This window comes from Hyaena hyaena, unplaced genomic scaffold, assembly GCF_003009895.1.
Source record: "Hyaena hyaena isolate Hyena2069 unplaced genomic scaffold, ASM300989v1 scaffold_1823, whole genome shotgun sequence".
Taxonomy (NCBI): domain Eukaryota; kingdom Metazoa; phylum Chordata; class Mammalia; order Carnivora; family Hyaenidae; genus Hyaena; species Hyaena hyaena.
In genome coordinates, this window is record NW_024082441.1 from 104,438 (window position 1) to 129,330 (window position 24,893).

Genomic DNA, 24,893 nt, shown 5'->3' on the forward strand with positions numbered 1-24,893 from the left:
GAGATTACTGGCCAATTCTTTATTTCTCTCTCTCTAGGTATGGAGAAAGGAGTGTGTGTGTGTGTGTGTGTGTGCGCGCATGCGCGCGCGCAAGTGTTATTTGCCTGATAAGTATCTTTTCCTTTTCTTCATTTTTTAAAAAGTTTATTTGTTTTGAGAGAGAGAGGCAGAGAGGGGTGGAGAGATAGAATCTGACAGTTCAGAGTCCAACGCAGGGTTTGATCTCATGAGCCATGAGATCATGAGCTGAGCCAAGGTTGGATGCTTAACTGACTGAGCCATCCTACTTAAGGATTGAAACATGCCCTTCCACTTAAGAGCATTAGTTCTCCCCATCCACAGTAATTGTTGCCAGAGAGGGCATGGAGCACAGTGAGAATGACCATAGAAAAGTGAGATCTTTTGCTGCTTGTAATAAGTCACTTGGCATCCCCCTACCAAGGCACATGTATTCATTGCTAAATCATAAAGTGAAAGCTCTCATTTCTTTAAAGTCTATCTCTGTAGAGCTGTGAAGGGAAGTGGAAGTTAAAACCACATCCTTATGCTTAATTTCCTTTTATAAGATTTACTCTGTTCCCTCCTAGATGATGTTTTCCTTTCCATTTGCACTTCCCTGTTTCCCTTTTTCAGGTCTGCAGTCTAGGTGCTTGCCCTACAGCCTGCCAAGTGACTTTTTTTTACATGCTTTTGTTTACAGTGCCTTTGTCTAATCTACTCTTGCCATCTTTCTCCACAGATTTTATTACAGTTTGCAAAATGATCAACTCAATTGTCATTCTGTTTAGCCTCTTTCAATACTATTAAGGCACAAAAAATGATTCCCTTTTCTCTACAGAGACCTATTGTATTTTTTTTTTTTCTGTGCCATTGATAAGACACCTAACATGGAAGTAAGCACTCCTCCTGGTTTTCCCAAGACTGAAGGGTCCTAGGATGATGAAAATTCAGTGTTAAAACCAGTCAAGTTCCAGGGAAATTGGTACAAATTCATTGTCCTACCTATTACATTGTAATGTTATTTTCCATGTCACTCAGTACCATGAGAGTTCCTTGAGACATTGAATAAGGGCTAGAACTTTGGAGTCATATTTCTTACCAGTCCTAAATCCATTTTGTGAAAAATGTTTATTTATTTTAGAGAGAGATAGCAGGAGAGAGAAAGAGAGAGTGAGAGTGAGCGAGCAGGGGATAGGCAGAAAGACAGGGAGAAAGAGAAGCCCAAGCAGTCTCCTTAGCTGGCAGTGCAAGAGCCCGAGGTGGGGCTCAAACTCAGAACTGTTAGGTCAGGACTTGAGCTGAAATCAAGGGTCAGATGCCTGACTCACTGAGCCACCCAGGAGCCCCAGTCCTAAATCCATTTTGTACTGTCTGTGTAATTGTGTGTCATAGCAAGTTATCTACCTTTTCTAGGTTTCAGTTTCATCAGCTGTGTAATGGGATGATATGCATTTTGTAATGTTCAGATAAAGGACATAATAAGTTAAAATCAGTTTATTGATGGACACATCTTAAAAATTGGATAGTACCTTAAGGCACAGGAGTTTTATGAAGATTATGTGGAATACTACTTGCAAAGTACTTTTAGCTCAGTGCCTAAATCCTAGTAAGCTTCCAATAAACAGATTTTAATTGATTCATATTTTGATATCTCATGCCTAAAATATGTTAGATACCGAAAATAAAATTAGGCTCAGAAAATACATGTTCATGGAGCATTAATGATATTACCAGGAGTTTATGATAACTAAAGCAAACAAGTCCATGAAAATAATTAGGAAATATTGAGAAAGCAAGAATTGTCTGTGAGTTTATTTCTTTTTTAGACAAGGTTTTGCTTTTTCTAGCTTATTTAAAGCCAGAGTCAGCAGTTTTCATGGTTTGGAAAGAGAAAATATTTTCCACATTTGGACAGGGTCAATTTCAGCTCATAGCACTTAAAATATGTATTTATCACTATTAACTAAATAAATGTGGTGAATATCTGGGAAGGGAGTTTGGTTCATGAGAAAATGAGGGTTAGGACAGCAGAAACCATGCTGATTCCATAATGATCTTGAGGTTTTAAAAAATGCATATAGAAGTCTCATTTATTGATACCGTAGTAAAATATCCTCCTCACCTTTGAGTGGAAGTTTTGTGTGTCAAAATTTGTACCTTGCACAATTGTCCTAATAGAAACCTTGATAATTCATATTGCCTATGCCTTTTAGACTTGTCATGGAAATTTCCATTGAGGACAGGTATTAGAATTGTGCTTATGCTGAGATAGGTCCAGTTTGGAGAGAAAAAGTAAACAAAAAATGACATGACTCAAATCCCCAAATATGTATTATGAGGCATGATTCTAGGCACATTGCCATCATTTTGAGTTGTACAAATTTGTATTATCATCTATATTATCTTCAATTATCAAATATAAATATGAATCTTTTTTGCCTTCACTGACTCATTTGATTAGCTGTTAGCTAGCTATTGATTCTAGGCTTTGCACAGATTAGCAAATTAATTACAAGTCCAAAGACTGTTTTTACTGTATTTAATTAGGTGAATGACATTCTTAAAAAGAAAATGTTTACTCACGTCACATTTCTAATTCCTAGTAAAAATTGTAATACAAAGATGGTTATCTACGATTTTTAGGACTAATTATAAATAGAAGCTTGTCTTTAACAATAGATTTTTTAGTGGGAATCTATGTAAAAATATTACTTTACCCTTTAAACAGGTGGCTAAAGATGATTTACTTTTTGATGACAGAGGATCACCACAATGAACATAGGATGGTAGTTTATACTAGAGTATGGATCTTTGATTCAGACAGACCTAGATTTGTTCTGCCACTTGGTAGCTATGTGATCTTGAACATCTTCTTAACCCTTCCCAAGGCAGTTTTTGAAATCTATGAGGTTGAATGTGCCTACCTTATAGAGATTCTGTGAACTTTAAATAATTAAAGACTAGTACAATGTTCATGGCATGTTCTGAGCACTAAGTGAATTAGCCTTATACTATAATCTTTGCAATTTAGACAGAACACAGTATACATAGATGCTTTATATTTTGGTGAAATAAACGTTATATTGGAGTGTGTCAACAGGATCCCATCAAATGCAGCAGATATATGGGTACCTACCCTGAGTGAACTCTGCTTTCTGATGCCTTTCAGAGGGTCATATTTAATTCCTTGCTTTGGTGAACTAGCCATTTGTTTGCTGTTTCTTAGTGTTTGTGAACTAGAAAGGTGAGATATACAAGCCATTCAAACTATATGTAATAATTTGAATAGATTCTGAATGAGATTCTGAAGGACCTTTTCTTTTTTTCTCCTCACTGCCCACTTTCCCTTCCCACATCCATTGAACAGACCATTTCTTTTCTTTCTTTCTTTCTTTTTTTTTTTTTGAGTGAGAGAATGATATGGATGTTTTACATTTTCTCCATCCTTGGTTTCACCTTTTCCTAGGTCCTGACTGAGGAACTGAGAGGTAAAGTGTGAATACAGTATAGTAGAAATAGAAAATTACCTGCTTTGATAATATTGTCACATGTGTTGGTGATATGCTTTGCACCAGAATCACATTTGTGAAGATTCCTGTGTTACAGGCGTGGAATGCTGACTGTCTTACCTGCAGTACAATAAACTTTGTTCAACAGTCTGTACTCATTGTGTTTACTATGCAAAGACATTGCCTTTTATTTTCTTTAGCACTTTTCCAGGTTTCACTCACCATTTAGTAGATTCTTACTTAAAATTACTAGTATTTCCCCTCCATTATTTTTGAACCAAACAGTCAGAATTTGAGACACTGCAACAATTCTAGATATGATTAAGGTGGTGGTAATGTCTGTATATGCAGAATATACCATAGATTATCATGAATTCATAGTTCCAATAATTCTGCTCATTTCTTTTATTAATAGCAGTTTGCCAGCATATTGTCATTTGTATTCTGTCCTATAATTGAAATAAACACTGTTTTTTAAATGTTACTGTTACTCAGAGCACCAGTCTTCTGTTCTTCTGAATTAATAAGCTTTTATAAGGTTTAGTAGTTTTCTTCTTTTAAGATTTTTTTCTTAACGCTTATTTATTTTAGAGACAGAGACAGAGCGTAAGCTGCGGAAGGGCAAAGAGAGACAGAGACAGAATCTGAAGTAGGCCCCAGGCTCTGAGCTGTCAGCACAGAGCCTGATGCGAGGCACTAACCCACGTACCGGGAGATCATGACCTGAGTGGAAGCTGGGCACTTAACTGACTGAGCCACCCAGGTGCCCCAGTAGTTTTCTTTAATGTAGCTTCTTAAATCATTATATTAAGATTAGCTCTTTTTAAAAAAGATTTTATTTTTTAGTGATCCCTATACCCCACAGTGAAGCTTGAACTCACCCCAAGGTCAAAAGTTGCATGCTCTACTGAATGAGCCAGCCAAGAGCCCTATAAAGGTTAACTTGTAAGATATGGAGCATAATAGAATATCCATCCCAAGTGAGGAATTCCACGTTTTAGTTTAATATTCAGTCTCTGCTGTTTTATGTGATGTAAAAGAGAGGCTATAAGTAGACTTGGTGATTCAGAATGCTTTGATGATTCAAATTGTGGCTCTACCACGGTTATATTTGTAATATTAGCCTAAGTTATATACCCTCTCCTAGCTTTATTTTCCCATCTGTATAAGGGCGATATTGTTGCAGAGTTGTGAAGACTAAAATGAGTTATTCATATATACACATAGCCCAGCACCAGGCACATAATTAGACCATGCCTTCAAATGCTGAGTTTATTATTATGATCCTGTTGTTTTCATGCCTTTGTTCGATAAATACACCTATGTTGATGAAGCATGTGAAAGTTATAATTTATGCACTTGAAATGCCATTTTAAAATGCTTAATAAAGTGATGTATATTGTTTTCTGTGTCTTTATCCATGGGTAGGTCTCTCTTGGCTGTGTAAAAGAGGAAGGCAACATTTCCATTAGGGTGTTGTTTTACGGTTGACTATTATAGGGATCCACTGTATCAGAACTGAGATACGATTAGCACTGTTTGAGATTTCACTTTGGAAAAATGGTTTTGGCCGTGGTCAAGAATCTTGTTTGTTTATTTTTCAGAATGTTTTACTTTTCTGAGAAAGAGGGAGAGACACAGCTTGAGCAGGGGAGAGTCAGAGAGAGAGGGAGATACAGAATCAGAAATAGGCTCCAAGCTCTGGGCTAGCTGTCAGCACAGAGCCGGATGCGGGGCTTGAACCCATGAACCGCGAGATTGTGACCTGAGCCGAAGTTGGATGCTTAACTGACTGAGCTACCCACGTGCCCTAAGAATCTTGTTTATTAAAAAGAATGAATTACCAAATAGGTTCTCATATGTATTCTTTTTATTTCGGCAATAGCCCATCTTGCCAGGTTGCAAAAGGATATGCTGACATGTGACCGAGTATAAATATAAAAATGTTTCAAGTTGCTTTCAGTCAAATATGCTTGAAAATTTTCAAAAGATTTACACATTCTTAAAAATTTGTAATAGTGATATTACTGAGAAATGAATTTCAGTTTCTTGTGGAGAGCAGCAGCCTCTTGATGAGTCCTTTGCATTTCAAAACTTAGCAAATGTAACATAATGACTAGTGTATTATTAATATGCCTACAACTAAGGAGTTTTATATATTGAAGAGAAACAAGTTAATGTTATTTTACTTCCCATTTGTATTTGAAGAATGAAACATTGATAGAAAGTTTGATTTAAATGTCTACTTCTTCCTTATTTATATGTTTACTATGTAGTTTATGGAATTCAAATAATACTTTTATACTGTTTGGTTTATAATTTATCTTTTAATCTTATTACTTAGATATCTTAATTACTTTTATGTTTCTTTCTGTATTTCTAAGACATATATAAGAACTTATTTACTGATTTCCATTGTGATTTCCATTTTCCCCCTACTATCTACTAAGCTGATTGACATCAGAATCTTAATTCACTGACAGATTTCCATCCATTACTTAAACCTTATAGAATCTACGTTATGGCTTTGTTGTGGAAATTAGCCTGACTGCAGGTCTAATCATTAATGCCCTGGTGTTCTCTATCATTAGATTATTCCTTGAATGCATTGTGTACCATATCTCTGATACTTCAGAGGATCAGACCAAGTATTTGTGAAAGTCCTAAAGGATGCAATTTTAATGGAAAGAGTGGGAGAAATCCTGCCATTTCTGCCGCCTTTGGCTTTTAGGTGTTAGGACTATAGAAACATATTTACACTGATGGATTACACTATTACTAAATTACTATTACCACAATTAATAAAATTACCTGGCTGAGTAAATTAAGCAGGGTATAGGGACTGCTTCTCTTACGTCTGAAAATAATGTAGTGAATTCTCCATCAATTATTTCAGTTTTTTATTGATCTTTGATGTTATGTACTTTACGTCTCATTGACTAAGAACATCCATTCTAGCAGGGTATATGTATACAGTCTATAATTTAGAACAGAATATCATTCATAGAGGAAGTTTGCCCAAGACCTTGATGCCATTGTAGTCCATAGATGGCATTTCCTGGGAACTTGTGTGAAAAATACAGAACTTTGGCCGACATTCAGACCTACATTCACGGTCTTCATTTTGTCCAGTGATTTGTATTCACATTAAAGATTGATAAGCATTGATTTATATCATATTCTTAACTAAATTTGAAAATCTATCTGAATTTTGTGTGAGATACAAGTAAAGTATTTGGGGTAGTATGTAGAATGGTGTCCATAAATTGTCTAGGCTTTTAGATGTATCCCTGACCTATGATTAGTTCTTATTTCCTTTTCTGGTTCATGTTAATTATGTAGGATAACAGTAAACTGAGTACAAAACTGCATTTTCATTTTATTTGTATGAAATATTTATACTTGTTTAATGTATTTCATATTTAAATTCAGTATGCATAGGGATTAATAAGTGATTTGGGACTTAAATTAGAAAACTCAGAAAACGAGCAAACAACAAAGGTTCTTATGGATATAATGAAAAAAATGCGTCTCATAAGGTAATTAAGTGATTTTATATTTACGTATGAAAAGAATTGTCTCATGGCTGTAGGTTACCAAATCGACAATTTCAATTACGTATATGATATTCATTTTTTAAATTTAAATATGTTTTATTTGAAATATCAGAGGCTTACATGGCAGGGTGTCCAGTGCCCATCTACTATCCATCATATTTTCTGGCTTCATTTCATTTTCTCCTTCCTGTGACTGAGGTGCATTCCTTTGCTAATAGCATTTGCTGTCCTAAGATATTGTTGAAGGGAAATTAACACTGTTTGATAACATTACAAGTGATAACCATTCATACTGTAGTGGACATTTTTTTTCTTTTAATTCACAGGAACAAGTTCACCTTCTCAACAGTAAAACTACTTCAACTGTTGGTTTATAAATCCCAAATCTACCTCTATTTAGGAAGTGGGTGAGGAAGTTTTTCTGGGGACTTTCTCAGCCAGGGCCTTCCTCTGCCTCAGTGTAGAGGCACTTCTGAATGTTCAGATTGTTAGAATCTCTCTCCTCATGTGGAATCTTGAGCTCAGTAATGTAGATTGAAGAAACAGGAGGGTTTATATATATATATAATATATATATAATATATATTAAACTTTGTTAACTTTGTTATTGATGTGGAGTAACTGTCCAGTGGTACCTGCTCCGGGGAATTTGGGGCTGCTTGATTCACTGTTTCTTCTGTCCCTGATCTGCATAGATGCTTTTTAAAAACCGGTTTTATTTATTTTTGAGAGTCAGAGAGAGACAGTATGAGCAGGGGAGGGTCAGAGAAGGAGGGAGAGAAATACAGAATCCGAAGACAGGCTCCAGACTCTGAGCTAGCTGTCAGCACAGAGCCTGACACGGGGCTCCAACCCACGAACTGTGAGACCATGACCTGAGCCGAAGCGAGACGCTTAACTGACTGAGCCACCCAGGCACCCCTGCACAGATGCTTTCTATAGGGTCCCTTTTTCCTTAGGCTCTCAGAGTTGGTTATTCTTGCTTGCTACCAAAGAAATGTAAAGAAGTTCTGGTATGTGCCCATGTTTGGAGATACTTCTTATTTATCACCTGCCTTATAACATTATCCCCTTATCTTTCTGTTGGGAACTTGTACACCACAGACAAAGGTTACCTTTTCAGGATGCATCACTTATTAGTGTGAGGTCTCTCTAGGAATTGGATAAGTCATTCCCTTGAATAGCATATGACATTTCCCATAGTTCACAATTAAGTATTCTCATCCCAGGGTTCTGTAGAATAGGGAAAGAAGGCTGGAAATTTGACATGCAAATCTCTCTGCTTTTTTTCAGGTTTCAGGTCAGTGACATTATCCAAAAGGAGTTCCAACATTTCATGTAACTACAGATGCCATGTGCTTCTTCATAAACCTGTGTCTTTGAGTAATTTGCCTAACATCATAATCCATAACATCAGTAGCTGAAAGTTCCCACCTTGGCAAAGCTAATACTTAATGTCTTTTTTACAGACGTCTTTCTGGAGGCTCTGTTATATAGAAAGGAGCTAAAGCTTAGCTTTTTGGGCTTAGCCTGCAAACTTGTTACCACTGGACATAGGAGTCTTAGTATTAATGCCATTAGACCTAATCTTTCTCCAGAGTCCCTTATAGTAGCCTGAGCATAAAAGTTTGTGATGTAACTCAGATCTGGCATTGTTAATTGAGTTGCACTTCAGGCCCAGTGATAGTCTAATCCTCTTTCATTTATAGTAATTGTCCACTAAATTCTTACTCACTTTCTGTTAGAAACAAGGCATTGTAGGAGACCTACTATCAGGTATAAAGACCATTTCATGTCCTTAACTTGAACATAGAAGAGGGGGCCATGTTTGTGGGATTGAAAAAAAACTCTCTGAGTTAAGTGCTACAAAATATGATAGTGAGAAAAACCTTGGCATTTTGGAAGAAAATAAAGATTCACAGCCCCGTTCCAGAGGTATTGAATCAGAGTCTCAAAGAGGAGTTTTAGGAAGCTATATTTTGAATATACTCCCCATGTGATTTGATGTTCAGCCAGTTTTGGGAACTAGAGCATATTCTGAAGAACACTAATTCTTCAAGATATAAATAGATTCCCTTTAAATTTTTTTCTTGGGAATTTATTTTTTTTTTCCTTAGGAGAATGAGCTTAGGAAATTCTGGATTTTTAAGTAGTTTTTTTTTTTTTTTTTTTTTTTTAGTAGAATGATGTTAGGAAATTCTGGATTTTTAAACAGGTTTTTTTTTTTTTAACATTTCAGAATATGTGCTTTGTGAAATACATGTTTCTAAAATGTATTTGAGTAATGCTGTAGGCTGTTTGTGTTATTTTATCAGAGTACCATAGATTAAGTGTCATGTAAACAACATGAGCAACCAGCACTGTAACCTCTGGGGTCTTTTTTTTTTTTTTTTTTTTTACAGGTTTTTAAAAAATGTTTATATTTTGAGGGGGGGGGGGAGAGAGAGAGATACAGCGCAAGCACTGGAGGGTCAGAGAGAGGGAGACAGAATCTGAAGCAGGCTTCAAGCTCCCAGCTGTCAGCACAGAGCCTAATGCGGGGCTTAAGTTCACCAGCCCTGAGATCCTGACGTGAGCCAAATGCTTAACCTGTTGAGCCACCCAGGTGCCCCTGGGGTCTTTTTGAAATAAAGGCACTAATCCTATTCATGAGAGCTCTGCCTTCATGGCCAAACACCTCCTAGAGGCGCGCAACTTTCATTTTCTATTACATGGGGGATAAGGTCTTAAAGAAAGAATTTTGGCAAACTTTCAGTCTCTGGCAACAATCCCTGCCTCCTAACCATCTAATGGTTGTGGCTATCAGCACTGGCAGCTCATTAAAATTATCTGGTCTAGAATAAAGATGGGTTCTGGGTAATGGAATTTTTTAAAAGCTTCTCAGATGATTTTCATTAAATGCAGAAAGATTTAAGTCCAAAGACAGAATAAACTATTCTTTGGAATATGCTTTAGGGAATTTTGTCCGAATGTGCATTTCATATCACCCAGTATTTTTTTTTAATGTTTCACATCTGTTGGGTGGTGTTACTCAATTTATATATATTATGCCTCATTTTCCAGGTGGGTTTTCAAATGTCTTTTTTTCCTGATTGTAACAGACACTTCTTTTTAGGAAGAAGTACCCCCAGTCATTGGAGACACTTTTAAAAATATATATATATGTATGTGGGTTGTCTAAGTAAATTTTAATCATAATAAGTAACATTAATCGAATACTTAGCAATGTACCAGGCAGGTTGCTAAATTCTTTTATTATCATTTAAACTTAGGATCATCCTGTGAGTGAGGTATTGTGATGACCTCTGGGTCCTAGATGAGAAAACTAACAGATTAAATAACTTGATTCAAGTCATGCAACTAGCAAATGTCAGTACTGATGTCAGATCTCCAATATGCCTGTCTATGACCTAAAGTTTTAGACCAGTTTTTAATAGTCTCTGAGGAAGAAATGTTTATGTTTAATGATCAGTGTATGGCTAAAAGACATCAGTATGACACACTTTCAGAACTATATATTATTGGAGGGATAGTAAGTTTTCATAAATTATAGGGCTTTAAGAAGGTATTTCAAATGTTGAGAACCTTATGAAAGTAGGAAGGTTTTCAAACAGACATTGGCATATGCAGGTAAACAGAACTTTTTTTAATGTTTATTTTTGAGACAGAGACTGAGAGAGCGACAGAGTGTAACCCGGAGAAGGGCAGAGAGAGAGGGAGACACAGAATCTGAAGTAGGCTCCAAGCTCTGAGCTGTCAGCACAGAGCCCGACATGGGGCTGTACCTCACTGACTGTGAGATTGTGACCTGAGCTGAAGTCAGACGCTTAACCAACTGAGCCACCCAGGCACACCAGTAAATAGAATTTTTGTAGGATAGTAAATTGGTAATTTTTGTAGGTAAATGATATGTCATATTAATTATTCTGAAGTTGTTTGAATACTCAGAGTTCATTGTATAAACATATTTTTTAGAGGCGCCTGGGTGGCTTAGTCGGTTAAGCATCCGACTTTCGCTTGGGTCATGACCTCGCGGTTCGTGAGTTCGAGCCCCGCGCCGGGCTCTGTGCTGACTGCCAGCTTGGAGCCTGGAGCCTGTTTCAGTCTGTGACTCCCTCTCTCTCTGACCCTCCCCTGCTCACGCTGTCTCTCTCTCTCTCTCCTAGAAATAAATTAAAAAAAAATTTAAAAAAAAGTTAAAAAAACAAAAAAACATATTTTTTATACAGATAGGCTTTTACGTATTGCTAAGCCTCTATAAAATACTGAGTTTGACAGATTTTGTTATTCTGGCCACAAATTTAAACAAAGGGAAAAATGATTTGACTACTGGCAATAAAACTCTGTGGATTTATGTATGGGTTAAATTGCATGCTTATTAGTCACTCAGAAAATGATGTTTCATTTTAAAAATACATGCCTTCATATCTTGTGATGACATTTATAAAAAGTTTTCAGTTGTATGTCTTTTGTTTTGCCAGAGAAAATAAATTGAGTAAATGTAAATGACAATACAGTCTTTTTAAGAAAGTATAATGGCTAATCTTCTGTGTCAACTTGCTTAGATTGACCACAGTCCATATATTTGGTCAAACATATCTGGGTGATGCTGAGGTTTTTTTTTAGGTGATAGTAACATTTGAATTAGGAGACTTTGAATAAAGCAGATCCATAATGTAGATAGATTTCATGTTTTCAGTTGAAGGCCCTAAGTAACACTGACCTCCACCAAGGAAGAGGGAGAGTTCTTGCAGCAGACTGCTGAGCCATTTTCTTAAAATAACCCCCCCCCCCCGCCACACACACACTATTAGTCTGTTTTTCTGGAAAACCCTGACTACCACAAGGTGATTCCTTATTCTCTGTTTCAAGAAGGTTCTCCTATTGTTTTTCAAAGGATTTTACCTGGATGTCCTTTTCCTTGGAGTTGCCATCATATTTTTGCAGAATGAAGCGCAATAGGTGGCACCAAATTCTTCCATCTCCTACGTTGGCAATATTTTCCCATGTATTGGGCCATTTCATAAATGCCATATAGACTGAATGGGATCACAGAAAGTTCAAAATAGAATTTGTTGCTCCTTGCAAATTTTTGCCATTACAGGTTTTCAGATGCAACGTTGGTCTTCTTGTCAGAGTGGGATAATTTAGAAAAATGTGAGTGAACTATTCTTCTAGAATTTACTTTCTTCATCCATGGAACCTATCATAATGAGTACTTCTAAGTGCAAGGGCAATATTAGGTCCTGAAGGTAGACAAGAAAACTGCCAGAAATGGACCCTGACTTCATGGAGCTTAGACTCTAGTAGAGGAGACTATAAAAAAAGTTAATTAAAACTTAAAAACAATTAAAAACTGAAATAGACGTTCTCGATGAGGTGAGGGTGCTATGATGGAGAATACTGTAGGAAGGATCTACCTTAGATTGAGTGGTGAAAAACAGTTTCTTAGTGAATGTTAATTTTGAAACTGAAAATTGAAAAGATGCTAGTCCTACAAATAGAGAACAAAGTTCCAGATAGTAGGCAAGGAAGAGGTTCATTCATAACTTGATTTGTTTTTATATGTAAATGATCAAGTTTGGTTGGTCAAGAAAACCTTAGACTAAACTCAATGAAGGAGGACGTTGGAAGTGGAAGTCGTGAATGGAATGATACAGGAAAATGTAACACTGGTAAAATGAAGTTAATTCAGGTGGATTCAAGATGAAGAGTATTATAGACAAAACCTGAATTTCACACTTGACCAGTTTTTAAGTATGTTTAGCTTTCATACTCTTTATACATGAAGCATCTGGGTAGTAAATAGTTTTTGTTTTTTGTTTTTGTTTTTGTTTTAGTACGAGTATGACTGTCATGAACATAGATTACCATCTAAGGCTAGCTTGTGGATGCTTGTCTAGATCTTAAATCTTAGAATGTCATATTGTTGGTTTGGAAGACTCCTCATACTCTGAGAGGCTTTCTCAGTATCTCGAGTCACTTCAAACTCTAGGCTTACCAACTTTGTGAATTTTAATGATATGACTGTCCCATGTGTTGTGTTATGTTTTTTTCCTCTCCTCCCCTCTTCTCTTCCCTCCACTGTCTGTCTATCTTTCTTTCTCTTCTTTTTCTTCTTCTTTTTTTAATTCTCAAGTCATTACCAAAGGCTAGGAAGTCATTACAGCATTGAGCATGGTGAATATATCATTTTAATTCAACTCAAAGAAGTTATATGGCTGGATTTCTTTGTCCTTCAGTCCTGTAGAACTGTAAAATAGGTTACTGTAGAACTTGTACAGTATAAGAAGCCTCTCACTGAAGAACTAATGCAAATGTCAAACCTGTAACTTGGCAGAGATTCCATTTCATAGTTTGAAGAATTTAACTATATTGACTACACTGTTGAAATGAAGAGTTAAGGCAATTATCCATATGATTTAAAAAAATTCTGGTACTGATGAAAAAGTAGGGTCTGGGACCTTGATCGATTTGGACTGGCTATTAATGTTGTTTAATTTCCCTGGATAATGTCTGAACTTTCCATTTCAGTTTACCTTTATAACCCTTTGTATTTTTTAATTATTTTTCCGTAAAGGTTATGTGTCTGTGAGTGTGCATTTTAATAGTATGAAAGGGTATCTGGTCAAAACTAAACTTACTTTCTATCATCTTCTGCTAGCCCCTTCTCTAGAGTCACTGTAATTGTTATTTGTTTATCTTTCCAGGGATGTTTTTATGAGCACATGTATGTTACTTCTTTAAAAGGGAAACCTGAAGATTTATATTCATATGTATATGATATGTATATATAATATAAAAATGATGTATTGAATACTTCTCTTCACTTAAAGGTGAATCCTAGGTATCTTGCTTGCCAATGAATACTTGGAATATTTATTCCCTTGTACCCACATTACAATACTAGAATCCTGCCCCTCATCATTTATGTTCTTTACAGGCTTTTGTTACTATAAACATTAGTTTTGTAGACATATGTGAATATATCTGTAAAATAAATTCTTGAAAGAGGAATTGGAATTTCTCAGTCCAAAAGTAGTACATTTTGCATTTTTGACATTTATAGTTATTTCCAGATTGCCCTCCAATGAAATGATCACAATTTACATTCTCCAAACAATGTCTTCATAACTTCTGAATTGATTTAGTATTCCCTCAGTGATTAGCAGAAGTTCATTCCATAATCTGTTCACATTAGTGATTTTCACAAAGCTTTACAAATGATCACATACCCATGCAGAGCAGCTTATATTAGGCATTCTCATACAAAGTCATGGTTGATTATTGTGACATAGCTACACCTGCTTCCATGAGTGTTTCCCCTTTTATATAATTGCAAGTGACCATTCAGAATCACATAGATTTACTAATCTTCGCATGTAGAGAGGTCCTTGCTGAACAATATCCAGGCAGTTTTAAATGGTGCTTTGTCTAAAAAGTCCTTTTTAAAAAATTTTTAGTGTTTATTTAATTTGAAGGGGGGCAGGGACAGAGAGAGGAAGACATAGACTCTGAAGCAGGCTGAAGGCACTCAGCTATCAGCATGGAGCCTGAGGCGGGGCTCAAACTTAGGAACCGTAAGATCATGACCTGGGCCAAAATTGGACGCTTAACCAACTGAGCTACCCAGGAGCCCCTAAAGCATCCCAGGAGCCCCTAAAGCATCCCTTTTATTTGATTGATTTGGTTGATCCAGCTAATGTGCCACTGCTCTTAGAAGGTCCTTCAGACACATCTGCTTGTCCTGAATCCATCAGTACTCTGTCCCCTCACACCATCCACAACCTGTTTTTGAAAAGACTTACTGAGATGCTGTAGTTTTCTAGCACTACAATGACTGTGATTAGTCGTTGACATATGATGATTTATTGCTGGAGGTTTCCTTAGAAATTTACTTTGTGTGTTGGGGCTAAGAGATGAGCGTTCGAGTTTCAGATTTACAATTCTTGTCCTGCACCACTTAACACATCGAAACTACATCTGGGATCACCAGGCAACTTGACACCATCCTGACTCAGTCTCCCAAGTAAAACTGAAAATGTATAGCAATTAAGAGTGCTGAAGAAGGTACATGGTCAGATAAATTCATCTTGATTAGGCCCTGGAGAGTTTTTAAATATATAAACAGTTAAAAATAGTTAAAGTTGTGGGCTAGTCAAAGCCAAGAACCCGGGAAATTTTCTAACAATTCCATGAAGACAAAGAAGCCAGAAGACAAAACTCTAGACTATAAAGCATGCAAAGCATGAGGAATCTCCCTGAGGCAAACCTTGCACATAGAATGAAAATTAGAGGGAAATCACTTACAGTAGTTTGGCAACATATTCTAAGAATGTGCTGGAGAAGTTAGGCTAAATGTCCAGCCCAATGACAGATTTTGGAGAGGTGAGGTAGTAAGGGAGAGGAGAGAGGATTGCCCAAAAAGTATGAACAGTGAGTATAGTAGTGAGAAAAATGTCAGTATCAACTTGCACTCACATGAATTTTCTCAACTCCATTAACCATGCCATTAAAATCATCTTGGAATGTTGTTAAAATGGGGGCATTTTTAGGTAACAGTGGCTTGGTAAATACAGGATTCTTTTCTCTTTGAAGTCACCCATTTTTCAAAGCCATTGCATAGATTTCTATTGACACTTCTAGGTCCCTGGGTTTTTTTGATATGTGTGTGTGCACGCTCGTGTGTTAATTTTAAAACTCCCATTATTTTAACTTTTATTTTTCAAAAATTTTTTAATGTTTTGTTTATTTCTGAGAGAGAGAGCGAGAGAAGCAGCATAAGCAAGGGAGGGTCAGAGAGAGAGGGAGACAAAGAATCCGAAGCAGGCTCCAGGCTCTGAGCTAGCTGTCCTCACAGAGCCCGACATGCGGCTTGAACCCATGAACGGTGAGATCATGACCTGAGCTGAAGTCGGACGCTTACTTGACTGAGCCACCCAGGTGCCCCAAAACTCCCATCATTTTTAGGATTTCTTTCCTGATGGGTATATTTGGCATTGATTGTTGCTGTGTTGTATCAGAAGCCCTTCCTGTAGTGTTATCTTACTCTGACTTACTAAGACCTGTTATCTTATTGACTATGGAGTTGTGAATATAGCCATTGAAATGTCTGAGTATTAAGCAATTCACTGGCATTTTGTTTTGTTTTTGTTTTGTTTTTAAGTAAATGTCATGCAGGGCACCTGGGTGGCTCAGTATGTTAAACATCCCACTTTGGCTCAGATCATGATCTCATGATCTCATGGTTTGTGGGTTTGAGTGCTGCCGTCAGGCTCTGTGCTGACATCTCTTAGCCTAGAGCCTGCTCCGGATTCTGTGTATATATCTCTCTTTCTGCCTCTCCCCTGCTCATGCTCTTTCTCTGTCTCTCAAAAATAAATGAATATTAAAAAATAAATAAATGCCCTGTTGCTTGATTTTTCTTTAATTTTTATTTTTGTAATTAATTTTTTAAAGCAGGCTTCACACCCAGCATGGAGCCCAATGTGGGGCTTGAACTAGGACTCTGACTGAACCATCCAGGCACCCCAACAATTCACACTGTCTTTATGGAGTGTTCACGAATGCATACATCGTTTTGTTTTTGATTTTTTAAGGAGCTCACTGTTTCCTATCTAATTAGATCCCTCAGGCTCTTATGAGACAAAATGGAAAATAAATACAATGTGTCAACCATGTGTTATATTTTCTTGTCCATATCTCCTATTAAAGTGTGAGATAATTGAGTGTGCTTTTCCTTTGTGTTCCCAGTGGATGGGACTTTTCAATGTGTCATACAGTCCCTAATATTAACATGATTAGTAAATGTATGAATGAATTCTGCTTTTGGTTTTTTTATCTGACACCTTTTCATGTACTTTCTGGGAAATAAGTAGAGATCTGGGTTTCTAGTAGATTTATGCTTTATAATTAAGAAATATTGATTTAATAATTTTTTGTCCTTTGGGCTTTGTTTAATCATTAACTAATAAGATTTACTGAGCACCTTGCAGTTCTACAGCCCTATACTTGATGGTGTTAGCTCCTTAGCACATAATTGTTTTTGAATGGAATGATAATTAGGGTAATTAGATATACAAAACTAAGTGCTGTATATGAAAAGATTGAGAGGAGGAAGAAAGAATGTAACTTTAAACGTGGTTGAAAACTCATCAAGTAATGGCTTTCTTACTTTCAGACATGCTTTGTTCTCCTTTGGTTGCAAGCAGTGGAGACTTATTTAATTTCTGTTAAGTAAGGGGGATTTATTGGAAGGTGAAATACAGAAATAAAGAACAGAGAAATACCTTCCACATGGAAGGTTTGGATGGGAGTTTTGGGAAAGCTACACAACTGTAGTATACCGGGACCTCAATTAGCACAAGGAAGTTCAGGACTAGGTTATATGAGATTTTTTGACATTTACCTCATTAAGAGCATTAATAGCTTAGGATCTCAATTCCACTGTTGTACAGTGAATAAGACTTACCCATTCATCCTGTCCTGCTTATCTTTGTGCTCTGTGCTTTCCCACCCTTTCTTTTACCCAGTGAATTACCTGCTTTTTAAAAATTTTTAAAGTTTATTTGGTTTTGAGAGAGAGAGGGAGGGAGAGAGGAGAGAGAGGGCACAAGCAGGGGAGGGGCAGAGAGGGAAGGAGACATAGAATCTAAAGTAGGGTCCAGGCTCTGAGCTGTCAGAACAGGGCCTGATGCAGGGCTCCAGCTCAGAAACCACAAGATCATGACTTGAGCCAAAGTAGGATGCTTAACTGACTGAGCCACCCAGACACCCCTACCTACTTTTTTTTTCATGAAAAGACTGGATCCTCACTGGATTCCTCGCAGTTTTGGGAGCTGCACCCTTGCTATGGGCCACGTGGTAGACTACTCTCCTATGATCAGCTACCCTTTACTAGGTGTCCACCACAGTCCTGTGTGGCTGAGGATATGGCTTTGTGTTCTGAGATAATAGAGCAGTCTCAGAAGAATATTTCTGGGGAATCAACCTTCAGAACCTACTGGGTGCTTTTTCCTCTTTTCCTCTTTCTTTATTACTTTCTCTTTCTCTCTCATCTCTGTCTTTTTTTTCTTTTCTTAAAAAGCACTCAATTGAAAGAACTTAATATTTGATCATATTAAACAGAGTGAAGGAGAGAGCGATTATATGATCCTAATATAGTGGGAAATTCAGGCTAATTTAACTATGTAATACTCAATAATCCTTTGAGAACAACTACATGATTGAAACTAGTCTATTTCCTCTATTCACTTTTTTAATTGATTGCTAGAAATCAAGAACATTCCTAAAATATCAAAGAAATTGAATGAGAGATAATTTGAGTCTCTTAACTTTTTACACTCCTGCCAAGAGTTCACAACTCCACCAATTATAGAAGGATCAGAATGTATATTGGAAATATATGCCACGTTCAATTCAGCTCTTCAGTGCCAACAATTCTTGCACCTATGAGAGATGCTAGAGGTTTGGGCTAAATGGAGACACATTCATCATTGTTGTAGAACTCTGCCAGTGCTTAAAAGGTGCTACAGGGAACTGTAACTCATGAGCTGAATTAAAAGATCGTAAACTCCACTGGTGTAGCCAAAAGCAAGCTCAAAGTTGAGTGGCATCAGATCATGAGTAGAAAATTACTTGACACTGAATTTTGTCCTGCCTCTGAATGCCATTCTTTCAAGCAGGGCAGGAAAATGTTGAAGTCTATGTTGCTAAAAGATGTTTATTTCTATCCACCCTATTTCATGTTCAAATTGAAAGGTTTTGCAGAGTATGTTTCAATGAAACCATTAAAAGAAAGTGACATGTTACTACATGGGAAGACAAAGATAGAGTCTGTTTGGTAACGATTATGTAGTCAGGGCTTTATCTACTTGCCGATAATTTGTGGTTTATTTTTAATCCTCTGCCAGTTTCTTTCCTCACTGTTCTGTTACCTGCTGATTACAACCCTGAGCTGATCTGTCACTGTTGAGTACTCGGGAAATTCTACTTTTTTAAATTGGCTAAAGGAAAATATATTTCAAAATGGACATGATAGTAGCTAATACTTATTGAATACTTATTATGTGGCACATTCAATATTTTAAATTTAATGTTCACAGAAACCTCCTCATGATGGCAAGAATTATTGTCATTTCTGTTTTATTAATGAGGAGTGAGGTTTAGAGAAAGTTAGCTAACTTGTTAAGGTCTCAGAAGGTGAGTGACTGAGTCAGGACTTGGACCTGGGTCAATTTTTATCCAGTGTTGACAAGATCATATTCTGAGGACTGTGTTCTACACTACTTTGATCTCCCAAACAAGCATATATAATGAGGAGGTTAGTTTGGAAAGGGATAGCATCAGAAACTATGAAGAATTTAGGATGTTTAGTTCATAGTGATGGAGATTCAGTGCAAGGCATTAGTGTAGAAGTCTTCACATTTACAAAAGGATTTCAAGTTGAAGATCTGTTTTGCATCTGCATAGAGGTAAGAACCAGGCCATACTAAGGAAACCACAGGGAGGCAACTGAGTGGAATGAATGGTCCTAAAATAAATAGATTGTCTCAACATGTGAGATATCATTAGAAACATGCAAAAATAGGCTAGATTTGGTTTTATAAGAATCTTAAATCAGTGGATTGATTATGATGTATTATAAAGAAACAGTATCCAAATTATACTGTATGGAACACCCGTGAAGGACAAAGTATAATTCTCTAAGGATAAATATTTGAGAAATGCTTTTATTTTCAATTCAAAATATATATTAGAACATTAAAGGCCAAGAATGTTTTCAGGAACACAAAAGAGTTTCTCAAACTATTTACCCCTGAATTTCTCAAGATTTTAAATTTGTTACCATTTTCCAATAACACAAAGCTCTTCTTGTTGCACTGATTAAGATCCCATGTGGGGCACCTGGGTGGCTCAGTTGGTTAAGCGTCCGACTTCAGCTCAGGTCATGATCTCACGATCTGTGGGTTTGAGCCCTGCTTGAGGCTCTGTACTAACAGCGAGCTCAGAGCCTGGAGCCTGTTTCAGATTCTGTTATCTCCCTCTCTCTCTGACCCTCCCCTGCTCACACACGCTCTCTCCCTCTCTCTCTCCCCGGCCCCCCTCTAAAATTTAAAAAAAAATTAAAACAAGACCATGTGACCTTGTTCTCAAATACTCTAAACCTACCCAAAACAGCATTGTATGCAGAGACCTTCTTCGGCTGTTGGATGCAGACATTTCATAATGAGAAACAAAACAACTTTTGGCTTCCTTAGGGGATTTATGAGAAGAGACCAGTATTTTTAAACAGTGCAGGGATGGGTAAAGAAGTTGTTTTAGATATGCCATTTTGCATTCTCTTGTATTCTCGGAAATAATCAAGTGTAGGTGACATTATATTTCCTTTAGTACACATGTATAAAAGAATATGTTTCTGGACTTTGATTTTAATTTCTTATAACAGGTCTTATTTTCCCTGAGTATGTTTCTACTTACATAAAAACAGATGCTCTCTGAACAATTCATGAAAACTCAAAATATATTGGAGACTTTGGAGAGAAGCTCTTCACCCTGTTATTAGATTGTTTCTAATGAATGGTCTTTTGCATCATCTGCTAGGCACTTAACTGCATGACCTTGAACAGACTTCCTGACTTTTGTAAGACTCATTTTCTTCATTTACCTACTTAACCAGATTGTACATAAAATGACATAGCACACGCATATCAGTGTTTGTATGAACAGATAGATCCTTTCAAACAAATTTATATTGGTGATTTCATGACAGAATCTTGCAGTTTTGGCAGATAGACATGTTTTCTAAATTGAAGGTTTTTTAACACTAACATAATGTGTAAATTTTACCTGTTATCATTTGCCTGCTCCCAAAAACCGTTACACTGTGAATTAAAATACATTGTATGCTGGGTATGAGTGTGTGGGGAATGGGTGAAAGAGGTGATGGGGATTAAAGAGCACATTTAACCATGATGAGCACTGAGTAATGTATGGAATTGTTGAATCACTATATTGTACACTGAAACAAATATAACATTGTATGTTAACTATACTGGAGGTAAAATTTTAAAAAGCTTATAAAAATGAGGTATATCTTAAGAATTTTTAAAAAGGATCTAAGAAACTACAGTGGAAAAATGACAGAGTGCATCAGAACTTTATTCATTGTCAGAAGTAGTAAGGCTCTCCATATGCCATTCTGGTTAGAATTGTTAAATGAAAATTCAAGTGCGTAAATTTAAAGATCAAATTGGCTTTATGCTGCAATTCATGATTCGGGCGGCATCCCATATAGTAATAGAAAGGAGCTCTGCAGAGTTGTAGAAAAGGAAAGGTTTTTGAAGGCAGAAAAGGGATGGGGAGAGGAAATTATTAGCAAAGAATGCACTGTTTAGACAAGGCCACCCTCCTAAGGGAAATGGAAGGGTCTGTCCTGTGAAATACCTCACTTATGCTGATCAGGTAATTCTGTTAGAGATTACATTCCTGGATGACTGGTTAAAGCTTATATTCCTGAAACTATAGTTATGTTAGATATTTTCAAGTCTTGGTTTGCTGATATGTGGTTTAACAAAGTGACTCTACTTTGGGCCTGCTTTCTCCTTTTTAACAAATATGATTTTTATTTTCATCAAATGGGGATTTGTACATGTTTATCCTCAGCTTGACATTTTAATTTTGGTGGGGCGCCTGGGTGGCTTAGACGGTTAAGCGTCCGACTTTCGCTTAGGTCATGATCTCACGGTTCGTGGGTTCGAGCCCCGTGTCGGGCTCTGTGTTGACTGCCAGCTCGGAGCCTGGAGCCTGTTTCAGTCTGTGACTCCCTCTCTCTCTGACCCTCCCCTGCTCGCACTGTCTCTCTCTCTCCTAGAAATAAATAAAATATTTTAGAAAAAAAAATTTTGGAAATAGAGGCTCACTGTATTTTGTATGAAGTTAAAATTTAGGCTTAGAGAAAAGATGCTGCAGTGGCTTAGTCTTTTATTCTGGAGCTCAGAACTACTGAGAGCAAGATGTAACAGTATAAGCAAAGTAGCAGTCCCAGGTTTGGATTATAATCAAACCTCTGATTTTTTCCAATTCTTTATGAATAAGAGGATATGATATGACTGAACAGCAAGCCTATGAGAAACCTACAAGTGTGGAACCAATGGTATTTAATTCAGGTAATAAAATATAATTCTTAAACACACACTAAAGTAAAAAGCCAGAAGATGCAGTTCTAATTACATGCCTTAACTAGAAGTACAATATTTGTAGAGTAGCTTATCCAATTATATGTAAATTTGTTCCTTCAGCACAACTTGCCTATAGAAGCAGTATTAGTTTAGTATAAAATGTTATTGAAATTGGCTTCTCGTATAACTTCTGGATGTTGATAAATAGTTGACAGCTCTACATAGTCTTCTCAGTGTGTGCAGTTTTTATTTTAGATTTTTTTAAAAAAATATTACTTTTGAGAGACAGAGAAAGAGAGAGAGAGAACATGCATGCATAGGGAAGGAACAGAGAGAGCGCACATGAATGGGAGGAGCAGAGATAGAGGGAGAGAATCCCAAGCATACTCCATGCTGTCAGTACAGAGCCCAGGTGGGAACTTGATTTCATGAACCCTGAGAAAATGATCTGAGCCTAAATCAAGAGTCAGATGCTCAACTTACTATGCAATATTAATGTCTTAGCTAACAATTATTGAGGACTTTACAAGCCAGATATTGTGCTTTTCTTGCATCATCTAATTTAATCTTTGCAATTCTTTGAAAATATTGTTCATTTTGTTTTCGGATGAGGAAGACTAATCAAGTAATTTGCTTAAGGATACATAGAATTCAAGTAATTTGCTTAAGGATACATATACTTAAGAAGTGGCAGAATCATATTTAATCTGAGCTAAGTTAAATCTCAGAGCTGGTATGGACAATGACCACAGTGTCCTTTCTATTCCCACCACTACATATTGAGTGTATCTCACCTGTGGGCCATAAACTTTGTCTTACATCTATACAAAGGGAATTATGGCAAAGGCATCACGTAGCCAAACTACCAGACCCCGTGGATGACAAGAGTAGGGGATGGGTTTCATTAGAAACAATTAGTTGACATTCTTTCTAGGACATTGCCACTAGAATAAATGTGCTTCAAACATTGCAGTCCTTTTACGACTGTGTTTAAGATTCAGATGAGGAAGAGAGAGGAGACAGTTGAACGTGTGCTCCCCTTAGCTCCGGCAGAGCACAGCATCTGGAATCCAGTGAGGGTGGAGCAGTGTTCCTGAAGAAAAATTGATGGCTGTTAGCAAAAGAAGATGTGATTAATGTGGGACAGGAGGCTGCCCTGAAAAATGTCCACTGTATGGATAGTTAATTAATTATAGATGAAATTAACATTTGGATGAGAACTTAATTTGTCTTTTTAAAGCGTAATCCGTTTTAGCATTGTGATCTGACTGGTATGGGCTGAACATTGAACTTAGTCTCTAGCTACTTGGAATCCTGTCCCATTTTGGATAATTTCTAGGACTTTGGTCATAGGCTCAGAATCAAAGAGCCTTTTTCTAGTTTGTAGTTTGAAACAGTATCTCATTGGTTACCCATTAGGCATTGTGTGAGGTAAGATGACCCAAAGAGCCTCTGGAAGTTTCTACCCTGTGTAGTTATCTCCCACACTGAATCTGGGCTGACTTTGTGCAGTCAGGAGATACAGTGGAAGTGATGCTCTATGATGTCTTTGAGTACATCTCAAGGAGCTTTGCAGCTTCCACTTATTTTATGGCATGTTTACTCTGGGGGAAGCCACTGCCATGTTAGAAGTCTGATGAATGTGCTGTGAGGAAGCTCACGCTAGCCATGTGGAAAAAGAGTGACTTATGGTCAAACAAGTGCTATTCCAGCTGTCCCAACTGATGGGCCAGACACATGAATTTCCTTGGACACAACTGCCCAGCCAGCCCTTCAGATAATTTCAGTCTTAAGTGCCATCTGACTGCAGTTGCTTGGAAGACCCCCAAGGGATAGCTGTCCAGCTGAGCCCATTCACAGAAATATGAGAAATAATAATTCATGGTAATAAGTGATAGAGTTTCTGGGTAGTTTGTTATCCAACAGCAGATATTCAGAAACAGGTTTGTTGTGAAGAAGAAGGGAGATAATGTGTTAAATTCCTCAAATGAAGGTGAGCAGCTGTTTTATTATAATTGTTTTGACAATCCCTAAACCAAGGCCTCTCTCTCTAATATCCTCAGAGGTTTCATTATAATTTGCCATTGTGATGAGGATAGTGATCATTCTGTATTCCCTGGACAAGTAAAGAGAGTGAATATTTGTGGTTGGCTGGCAGCCAAGTTGGTCATCGTTTTTCCTGACTGGAGGAGTTTAAAAAATTTTTATCTTTTCTTTACTCATATTTATTTTTTCATAATGAGTAGAATTTCCTACAATAACAGATCTTTATTGTTAGGACAATACGGATATGTAAAACATCTGATGGATCCTTATTCTGGATGATACAGAGCTCATTTCTCTGTTTTTATAGACTATTTGTCTCGGAAACTATAAGGAAAATAAAATGTGTTGGATTTTGAAAAAGTGGCACTAAGAGTTGTAGAATAGTTGCCTGAGCAGCTTTCCAGCAATTGGGAAAGGCTGCTAGAGTGAATGTCAAAGAGAAATTGGTTTTTTGGTGGTGTTACAAGCAAGCAGATAATGAAACAAAGAAGAAAGAAGTAGGAGGGACACAGAAGGGAAGAAATGAAGGATTTTATATTGGACCACCAAAGCAGTCTGTGTAGTTTGGATGGGAGGGGTTGGAAGCCAGAAAGGAGCATGTA

The 24,893-nt window shown here is 37.0% G+C and overlaps 1 long non-coding RNA gene across 1 annotated transcript; it reads left to right on the plus strand.

Moving 5' to 3' along the window:
• Positions 1-1,326: 1,326 nt before the first annotated feature.
• LOC120226711 lies at positions 1,327-15,775 on the plus strand. The gene is made up of 3 exons (XR_005527087.1): positions 1,327-1,348; positions 3,241-3,244; positions 14,692-15,775. It is a non-coding gene; the product is annotated as an uncharacterized LOC120226711 (long non-coding RNA).
• Positions 15,776-24,893: the final 9,118 nt, after the last annotated feature.